Below are 10,798 nucleotides of genomic sequence, written 5' to 3' on the forward strand. Positions count from 1 at the left end.
CGAGAAGAAATGTGGTTTGCGGAGTCCCAACCCCAGAATCACAAGCTGAGTCTATAGGCTGGATTTGAAACTTAGATAATAGCTTAATGGCTGGCACACTCTATCAACATTCATGCCAGGCTTTTTATTTGACTTGCCTTTGGTTAAAGATCTCCCTTTTTCTTCTTTACACGTCCTATCACTCATAATGAGTTTTTTAAGTAGCTTTGTCTGATGCCCAAATCTATTTGGCTTTTTCCAATCAGGTTAATGATTTCTAAAGTTACATGGTCACTCTTTTCCCCATGTTCCTTTGGCTCCCTTTTGACCAACAAGCTTTCCTGGTAGGCCATAATTAAACACAGAAGGATACTTTCTTTCACTGTTCCTCTGCTTTCTGAAATGCATTACCATAAATTTCCACAGAGTGACCTATGCACTCATAAATCTGTTTATCTCCTCCTGAGTCCACTTCCATGAACATATATCTTACAGCCTTAATGGTACAGAACTTTTGAATATGTACAGAATGTGTTAATGAAAACTCTGACTAGCTTCTAGTAAGGTCTTTCCTTAGCAATAAATAAAAAATCCCCTGATCCTATCTCTTCACGAAAAATAAATTTTCTTCTTTATATTCAGCCATTTTCTTGTCTTAGTTTCCTTGTATTAAAGCCCTCTACTTTTTCTTTTCTCTCAAAGTTTAATAATTAAATATCCAATCTTTTGATTTTTTATGGTATGTTCCCCACCTCTAAATCATAATACATTTATTTTGCTCCTAATTCACTTCCTGTGTTGCCTCTGTCTTGTATTTTATCTTCTCTGCTTAGGTTCTACCTACACTACTTCTATTATTCCTATTGTGCTGGTCTTTTCTTCAATTAAATCTCCAGAGGCTCTCTACTTCATTTTCTTCCCCTGGGGACTTGAGACAAAGCCTCTTCTTCAGAACTTAACATTCTGTGTCCTCTCCTCAGCAAGAAGGCTCCGGACCCTGCTGTATTCCTGTTGCTCCTCCCCTGTGGTCACTTGTTTTCTTCAATTTCTTGTTTCTTTAGCATCCTCATCCCCTCACCACTGCATGGGCCCTTTCTCCCATTCACCCCTTTTATTTCTTTATCATCATGTGGTTTGCAACAATTTGAGAAACAGAACATAACACACAGCATGACACTGACTTGCCTCTCCTTACACATAAAATGTTTCCTCCTCTTACCAGTCATTACACACAACCATTTTAGTACTTGACACATATAACTCATCTTTGGCTTTCACATATCCTGGCTTTAATTTTTTTTTTTTTCAAAAAGAAATAAAAAGTTCCTGGCAGTTGGAGCACTTGACCTTCCCCTTTCCATAACTACTACACAAATGAGTTGCCTAGTACTAATCTAAGCTGGTTTACCATATACTAGGATTGCTAAAATACTACAGTATTAGAGATAAAAGTTTTAAAAAATTGCATTATGCAAGAAAATGGAGTCAGCCCACAGTTCTCAGATAACATTTTATTGTGACACAGCCAAAAATAAATCAAATGTCTCCGATCAAATGCCAAAGCCCTCATTCTCCAAGATCTGAATTTCTATCTCTATCATACTAGATTATAAAGCCATTTGGTTTGAATTAATAATTAGAGTACTTGGCATTTTCCAAAAGCCTTTCAAATATTTGATTAGTATAGTACTCTTTAAACCAGACAGAAAAAATATATATACTATTACTATGGTACAGATGAAAAAAAAAAAACTGGAAAAATGTTCAGTGATATTCAAGGTTTCAAAGAAGTGGCAAAACTAAGATCTAAATTTAGCTTTTCTAAGATATTACCTACTAAGGGAGTTTTAGCATTCTCACATCATATCTTCCTAGCAAGATTCCAACACAATTTGAGAAACAACATGAAAAAAAAATCTCCCATTAGACATTGTTATAAAATTCATGAATTCTTCTGGAAAGTTATTTGGCAATGGATATCAAATATCATAAATGTTTCTTAGTCTTCAACCTAATTATTCTACTTCCACAAATCCATTTTGAGAGAATAATCTGAAATACAAAAATGATTCATGAATAAATATATCCATTGAAGAGTTATTTATACCCAGAATTAAACTACAGCTAAAAATGGTAGAAGGTTAAATAAATACAGTAAATCCACAAGGTGAAATTATGAACAGCTGTTAAACTAAGTCCCATTATGAGTTTATACTACCATGAAAAATTATTATTCTGGGGCACCTGAGTGGCTTGGTGGTTGAGCATCTACCTTTGGCTTGGTCATGATCCCATGGTCCTGAGATCAAGTTCCACATTGGGCTCCCCACAGGGAGCCTGCTCCTCCCTCTATGTCTCTGCCTCTCTCTGTGTCTCTCATGAATAAATAGATAAAATCTTTATAAAAAATTATTCTATGACTGCTAATTGAATAGGATTCCAATTTATGGATAAATTATGAGTACACATATCACATATCCTCACAATATATTTTTTCACTTACGTACATTTTTTAATGATTTTTATTTTTGAGGTATCTAGGTGGCTCAGTCAGTTAAGTATCTGACTTCAGCTCAGGTCATAATCTCAGGACCCTGGGTTCAAATCCCAGGTCAGGCTCCCTGCTTAGTGAGGAGTTGCTTGTCCCTCTGCCATTCCTCCCGTTCATGCTTGCTCTCTCGCTCTCTCTCAAATAAGTAAATAATCTTTAAAAATTTTATTTTTAAGTAATCTCTACATCCAAGATGGGGTGTAAACTCACAGCCCCAAGGTTAAGAGCTGCATGCTCTACCAACTGAGCCAGCTAGGTGCCCCTCAATTGTGTACATTTAAAGTAATTTTTAAATTTTGTTTTCTGAAAATATATAATTAAATTAATGTTGCTGGCATAATCAATGGCATTTTTTTACACTAAAGGAAAAAATACATTTTAAAATTCATGAAAAAACTCCAGAATAAAAGTAAAAAAATATTAAAAGTTGAGGATAGTGGAACTGTGGATAATTTTCTTTTACTTGACGGTAATTCTCCCCAAACCTATAATTTAGTAAATAATAACAACACAGACCCTCCCTGAGAAGTCTCCCTGTTGTCTATTTTCTCACATAAACCAAATATCTTTTCTCTTAAAGATCTTATTTATCAAGAAAGAGTGTGTGTGTGCATGAACACATGTGGGGGAGGGAACAGAGGGTGAGGGAGAGGGGAAAGGAAGGGAATCTTAAGCAGACTTCCTGCTAAGTGTGGAGCCCAGATGTGGGGCTCATCTCATAGTCTGAGATCATGACCTGAGTTGAAACCAAGTTAGATGGTTAACCAACTGAGCCACCCAGGCACCCCCACAAATATCTTTTTTTATCATTGACTTTCATTCTAACATCCTTTATTAATGTAGCTATCACTGAAACATTTTAGACCAATAATATTTTATTCCTTTTTATTTTCTTATTTCCCCCAATTTTTCCTCCCATTTTTTTCAATTTAAATTCCTACTTTTTGTTTTGTGTTGTTTTTGTAAGCTTCCCAAGGCTGCAATAAAACCTTTGTTCTATGTGTCCCCTTCTGCCTCTGCTTTGTTCATAAAAACCTTTGTTCTATGTGTCCCGTTCTGCCTCTGCTTCATGGAAACCATTCTCTGATCTGGTCTCTCTCAGGTCTCCAAGTTATTGATTTATCATATGATCTCAAAAAGTGACACAGTAAACTCTCAAAATTGAGAATTTAGTAAATAATTAGTGCTAAACTAATCATTTAGTACCAGACTTCAATGTCTGGCATCCCATGAAACCAAAGCACCAGGAGTCTGCTTTCATGAGGATATTAGAAGTCTCCCTGGAAGAAGTATACATTAGTGAACAAAAGATCTTGCTTGCTTAGGTCTATGCATAATAGTGAAGACCAAACTATTAGAAATCATGTATCCTACACTCTAGTACTCTTTTGTAAGAATACTAGTAATAATAAAATTAGTTTCTCTTTTTTACAGACTCATACACAAGGCTTTTCTGAGTAAGAAAAAAGGTGTTTCTGGGACACCAGGGTGGCTCAGTGGTTAGGCGTCTGCCTTTGGCTCGGGGCATGATCCCCAGATCTGGGATCGAGTCCCACATCAGGCTTCCTGGTTGGAGCCTGCTTCTCCCTCTGCCTATGTCTCCATTTCTCTCTCTCTGTGAATGAATAAATAAATCTTAAAAAAAAAAAAAAGAAAAAAAAAAGTGTTTCCTACACTACATATATATAACTTTGTGTGAGCGGAAAGGAGAGCTCTTACCTAGGATGTTATCCTAAGGCTTGGTAACTAGCCAAACCTCTCATTAAACTAAGTTAAACGACCAAAGTTAGACCCAAAGCTAGAGCACAACTTCCATTACTATAAGACTGCTTGAGTAATGGTAACAAGTGACAACTGCTGACCACAATCTAAATATGAAGGTTAATCAAATATTACCAAAACCCAAACAACTACAAATAGGTAAATAGGTAGAATGCTCTAATCAGCTATGTTGTGCTATGTGAGTTCAATAATTAAAGAAATATTTTTAAATTTCTTCATAAGATGAATGATTTGAAATTAGTACTTCTTCACCCTCCAAAGAAACCCAATTTCTTAAGAAACTGGAATCTATCAACACCCACCAAGAACAGCATGCCACAGTGGTTAGTGGATTCACCCTGCAACTGGATTCAATTCCTTCTTGCTTCTGCTTCTTGGGCAAATTGCTTAACCACTCTGTTCCTCAATAGGTGTAATGGGACTAATAAAGGAACCTACCTCAAGGTATTACTATGCCAACTAACTAATTACAATGTGCTTGGAAAAATGCCTGTGAAGGGTACTGTACCATCCCAAAATCCTTATGCTCCTTGGCATAAGGATTATTTTTAAACTGTTTATTTTTAAGACAGCAGAGGAGAAGCTCTGAAAACATGGTAGAAGTTACCCTTTCCTAAGGAAGATTTACATTTAACAAAGGAAATCTCCTACTTCCATCTTTCTCTCTGTACCAGGAAGGGAACACCCTAAATCATAAGAAACCCTTAAAACTGGAGCAGGACTTAAATCTACATAACAGGGAAACCTGGGTGGCTCAGTGATTAAGCACCTGCTTCAGCCCAGGGCATGATCCTGGAGTCCTGAGATCGAGTCTCACATCAGGCTCCCTGTATGGAGCCTGCTTCTCCCTCTGCCTGTATCTCTGCGCCTCTCTCTCTCTCTCTCTGTCTCTGCCTCTCATAAATAAATAAAATCTTAAAAAAAAATCTACATAACAAACTTACTCTTACGTACTGTGCTTTTCCTGATGACCTCACTTAGCCCCCCCATCCCTCTAACATCTTTCTTTTGTCCTTAGCTGAAGATGATATTTAAGGTGGTGATTTGGGCCATTTCAGTTTTCCTGTTTCCCCTGGGGATATTCCATGTATACATGAGGTATGTACGTTCTTAAACTTCTGTTTGTTTTCTGCTTGTTAATCTGTCTTTTATTACAAGAACGTCTCAGCCAAGATCCTAGAACAGTAGAGGAAAAATTATTTTTCCTCCCTTATACCTCGCACATAATGAGTACCAAATAAGTTTTGCTAACTAAAGAAAGAAAGAAAGCTTGAAAGAAGGTCAATGTTTTGTTCTAAATAGTTTGTTCCACTGGTTGAGGCCCTCATCCACAGGGGTCTGGGCCCTGCAGTGGATTTGTATTATTGGTATAGTCTGTGACCAAATATGGCAAGATGACTATTATAATGGTCAGTTTTAAGTGTTAATTTGGCTTGGCTATAGTAACCAGTTTTAGGAAAGCAAAAATAGTTTCCCCTTTATCCTACTTCTCAGCTGGGAACTCTGCAACAAAAGACAGATTAACAACAGAAAAACAAATGGATGTTTATTAATAGATCTACTTCATGTATATATGGAAGATACTGAGAGAGGGGGCCTTAACTCAGGTTTATAAACCATCTTCAGCTGAAGACAAGGAGAGAATAAAATAGTTATGGGGGTATAGGGGAAGCTAGTTATGGATAGGTGACTATGAAATGCATGGTAAACAAAAGTAAGGTTTGTTATGCATATATATGCATTTCCTATTGATTTTCTTTCTCTGGTAGTATCCTGACTAATTAGTTGTCAAAAGGCTAACTCAAAGAAACCATTTTTTTTTGGACCCAAAATCCTTTGCTAGAAGAGTAGAAAATGTATCAACTCAGAGGTAACTATGCCACACCACTGAAAGATTACAAGGACCTAATCTAAAAGTTTGTGGAGTTAATGATAAACCATCTTTATGCAGATACACATCACTGCCCTTGGACAACTTATAGCTATAAATGAATTCATAATCATCAATCAACAACTCAGAGAAAACTATTACAGGTGCCATCCATGGGGTGACAGCTGATTGAGCTTCCTATGAGCAGAGAGGTAAACTGGAGGTGAAGGATGAAAGGGGTCAGAAGTAAACCAGCACTGTTGAACTTCTCAAACCTGGTAAGTCACCTGAATTATACTCTTTAGGAGAAAGTAATCAAGCTGACATGCTTCTGTAAACTTCTAGGAATTAAAATAACAAAATACACATCTAAGACACAGAAGTAAATTGAGAAACAATCAACATTTCAGTTTTATCTCTACCCTTAAAAGGAGAACCCAGCAAGTAAGGTCCTAGTCAGTGGAGTGAAGTCCCTATCCTGGTATAGACTAGCCTAAAGTCATTTTAAAGTCACTTGTCTCTAAATTACTTCTTCTAGGTGTGAGAATTGGCCATGGGTTAAAATTATCTTACAAAGAATTTTCCAAGTATAAACAATACCCACCAAAAATAAAATTATTGTGGGATAATACTGTGATCAGGAGATTATAGGGGAAAAAACACTATAGAACAGAAGAGAATTCAAGCAAATAACAACTAATTCTTATGACTCGCATATTTTTCAATTGCAGGTCTTTTTAAGTCTGCTAAATTTCATACTATAAATCATTTTATATTTATCATTTCAACTTTTACAACAAATCCAATGTTGTCCAATATAAGGGAAATAAATTATCTGATAAAAGTTATGATAATTCAAATTTTTCCTATTCTGAATATTATTCTATCATTTTGAAGAATGTTTATAAAAGTAAAATCACCAATAATGCTGACTTTTTCTTTACAGAAAATGCAGACTCTTTCCCACCAGAAAAACAAACAGAAAACTACCTTGCTTAAATGGAAGAGGGGGAAAAAAGAAAAACACCCTTCATTAGGTTGAAAACCCCTACTTTATGTCACAAAAAAAAGAAAATAAAATCTGAAATTGAAATCAAAGGAAAGGTATTTGTAGAAACCTTGAGCCTTTAAAATATTCAGATTCCAAATGAATTAGACTACTTTAAAAGAAAGAATGTAAGATCTAAGTCATGAATAAGACAGAAGCCAAAATATCACCTCATATAAAATAGGCCACCTGAATTAGTATATTCCCAGAGACTAAATCTGAAAGAAAAAAAAAGAAAAGACAAAGACATGATGCCAGCTACAAAAAAAAAAGTCTGGAAGAAAGTTACATTTTTGCAGGTTTTATGGAAACCCAAAAAGGGCAATTTGTATGCTTTATAAAGTATGCATAACCAAAAGTTACTTTCACAAGTATGAAATGAAATAGGTTTCTACAAATCCCAAGCATTTTCTGTCCTAAAATGAAAAAATAAATGAAATTTATCACTGTGAGCTATAGTTTGTCTTGCTGTGTTTTGTTTGTAATAAAGCATTATGCAAGAGATCCTATATTTTAGAATAGTCTCTGAATAATAAGTGAAGGTTGAATTTATAGCTGAAAATATACAACAGTAGACAAAATTTTTTGATTGATTTCGGTTTGTTTTAATGAAGAACCAAACTTCATTCCTTTGACAAAGAAATCTAATAATTTAATTTATCTCAAAATGTCAAAGGTTTAGAATTGCCATGTGATTCATGGATTATCTCATCTTTTCAGTGACCTAATAGGTGCTCTAACTCAGAGGGTAAGCTAATTGTAAAATGTCACTTTCACTTGTTCCTAGTCTCTCTGTGGTCAGAATCTTGCATCAGGAACCTATGTTTGGGAATCCTGGGTGGCGCAGCGGTTTGGCGCCTGCCTTTGGCCCAGGGCGCGATCCTGGAGACCCAGGATCGAATCCCACTTCGGGCTCCCGGTGCATGGAGCCTACTTCTCCCTCTGCCTATGTCTCTGCCTCTCTCTCTCTCTCTCTTTCTCTCTCTCTCTCTCTGTGACTATCATAAATAAATTTAAAAAAAAAAAAAAGGAACCTATGTTTAACCAAGTAAATCTGTTTCATGACTCTTTGATTCAGTGTCATTAGTTTGGTGCTCTGATCTATTTTGGCCCCTTCATATTTTTTTTAGATGCAACATGAAATTATGATTAATATATCTTATTATATGTTTAATAAAACAGCATGATAAGGTATTAAGGTTAGAGAGTTAACTTCTATCTGGAGCCTTCCTAAAAACTATGGTCATTTTTATTGTTCCTTCTATAGTGCCAAAAATACCATCTATTCTCCTCTACCAGGCATTGCCTGTGATGTGTGTCTTTCTCTGAGAGCTCTTATCATCCCTAATGTTCCTCACCTGCCAGAAAGTAACATTCTTTATCACTTCTAAGGAATAAAGTCCATAAATACTAGAGTAGTGATAAAGGAAATTTGCGTATAGGGACCCACAAAATGGGAGATGCCTCAGTGGCCTGGCCCACGCCACAAATCTAAACTAAGTCAGCCCACACTTACAGGAACATCTGGCTGTCTAGGAAACCTAACATACACCAATTACAATTTTCCAATTCAGCTTTAGCTAGTTCACCTTACCCCAGGAAACAGGACCTGTTAATCTTACCAGGAGATCCCGGAAGTTCTAGCCAATTATGCCGTTTCCAAGTTGTTGTTGTTTCCAATGCTCCATAAAACCTGCTCTCACCCCAAATCCTACACTGCTTGTAAGGCACGGTACTCCTCTAAACCATGGATTGTATTCCCTTGAATAAAAGACATCGAACTCATTACTAAATTATATTTTTTGTCATTTGGCAGTAGTTATCAGACCAGTTGTCTGGAAGGACTTTGAGGCACTGTTTCCAAAAGTGAAAAACAGTCCTCTTTCTTATCATAGTCTTATTGTACTTAATTTAACGATATTTTAAAATATTTTAAAATATTTTAAAATAATGATATTTTAAAAATATTTTCTTGTGGTAAAATATATATAACATGACACTCTAACCATCTTTGGGTGTACAATTCAGTGCCATTACTTATAACCACCATGTGGTAAAACCATCAGCACTACCTATTTCCAAAACATTTTCATCATCCAAAACAAAAACTATACCCACTAAGCAATAACTTCCCATTTCACTTTCCCCACAGCCCCTGATAACTTCTAAGCTCCTTTCTGTGAGGAGTTTATTTTTAAATGTGACATTTCTAAGATAGTCCTGCTTATAAATTTTGGTTTATCCAATTAAATTCTGATGGAGAAAAAGAAGAGATTTTAACTGAACCTATTCAAATAACTACATTGCCACAAAAAAAGTATTTTTTTATAATATTTCACCATTCACATAGTTTTGAAGATAAAGCTAATCAACATAAAATCACTAGTTTCTATGCCCTATAACCATTCTTAAGTTCTGATGATGACCATTTGATTATAAACTATATTAAAAATCTTCCATAGGATCTTTCTTTTTCAAATTCTGAAACATTAGTTGGGGCCAGACACCTTTCAAAGAGACTTTTATTTCAATTTACACATGTGGCCCATTAAATGAAGGATTATAAATAAGCCAAGGAAAAAGAAAATTGTTTTGGAGATCCCTGGGTGGCTCAGCGGTTTTGCGCCTGCCTTTGGCCGAGGGCGTGATCCTGGAGTCCCGGGAATAAGTCCCACATCAGGCTCCCTGCATGGAGCCTGCTTCTCCCTCTGCCTGTGTCCCTGTATCTCTGTGTGTGTGTGTGTCTCTCATGAATAAGTAGATAAAATCTTAAAAAAAAAAAAAAGAAAATTATTTTATAATATGCCCATTAGAAAATACAACATTAATATAATTAAATTTCCTTTATACCAGTTATACTCAATCTTACATAATTAATTCTTTATAGCCAGGACTTGGCTTAATAGCCTGCTTTCACAGAGTCATCTGATTCTAAAGGTCTCTTGGATTTCCTAATCTAGTCCCTGATAGAGACTAACAAGTGTCTGTTCATGGTGATGACATCAGCTGATACCTGAAAACCTATACCTTGAGAGTAGAAAAGTCAGTATCAATGAGATCAGAAGAGATCAGTCATCATGTCAAAATCTAAAGACAAAAATGATTGTAGTCTTGAAAAAACCTATAGGCAGACTGTCAATGTTTTGAAATAAAAATAGCAGAATGTCACACTAATTACAAGGATGTGAGCTTTTTCAGAGGAGAAGTTCTGATCTTGACTTTAAAAATGTTTCATAAGTATGACAAGTCAGCACAAAAGCACGTAAAGTTACCAAATCCTCAAATGAAGATGTTCTCAAACATAACTAAGACCAGACTAAAATCATACCCATAATCACATTACAAAGAGGTTGAGCCAAACACTGGGGATTTCTCCAGGTCCTATAAGCATGTAATACACACAAAATAAGAACAGTTCCAGTTATCATCTGCTGGTACAGCATATTCACATGGTCCCTAAAACAAAACTAATCCAGAAATGCATGAAGCAGAAATAAACCAGAAACAGACTGAGAGAGAACAAAAGCTCTATTACCATACATTAAAATCATATCTTAGAGACCAAATA

Source organism: Canis lupus, chromosome 23 (genome assembly GCF_011100685.1).
Source record: "Canis lupus familiaris isolate Mischka breed German Shepherd chromosome 23, alternate assembly UU_Cfam_GSD_1.0, whole genome shotgun sequence".
Taxonomy (NCBI): domain Eukaryota; kingdom Metazoa; phylum Chordata; class Mammalia; order Carnivora; family Canidae; genus Canis; species Canis lupus.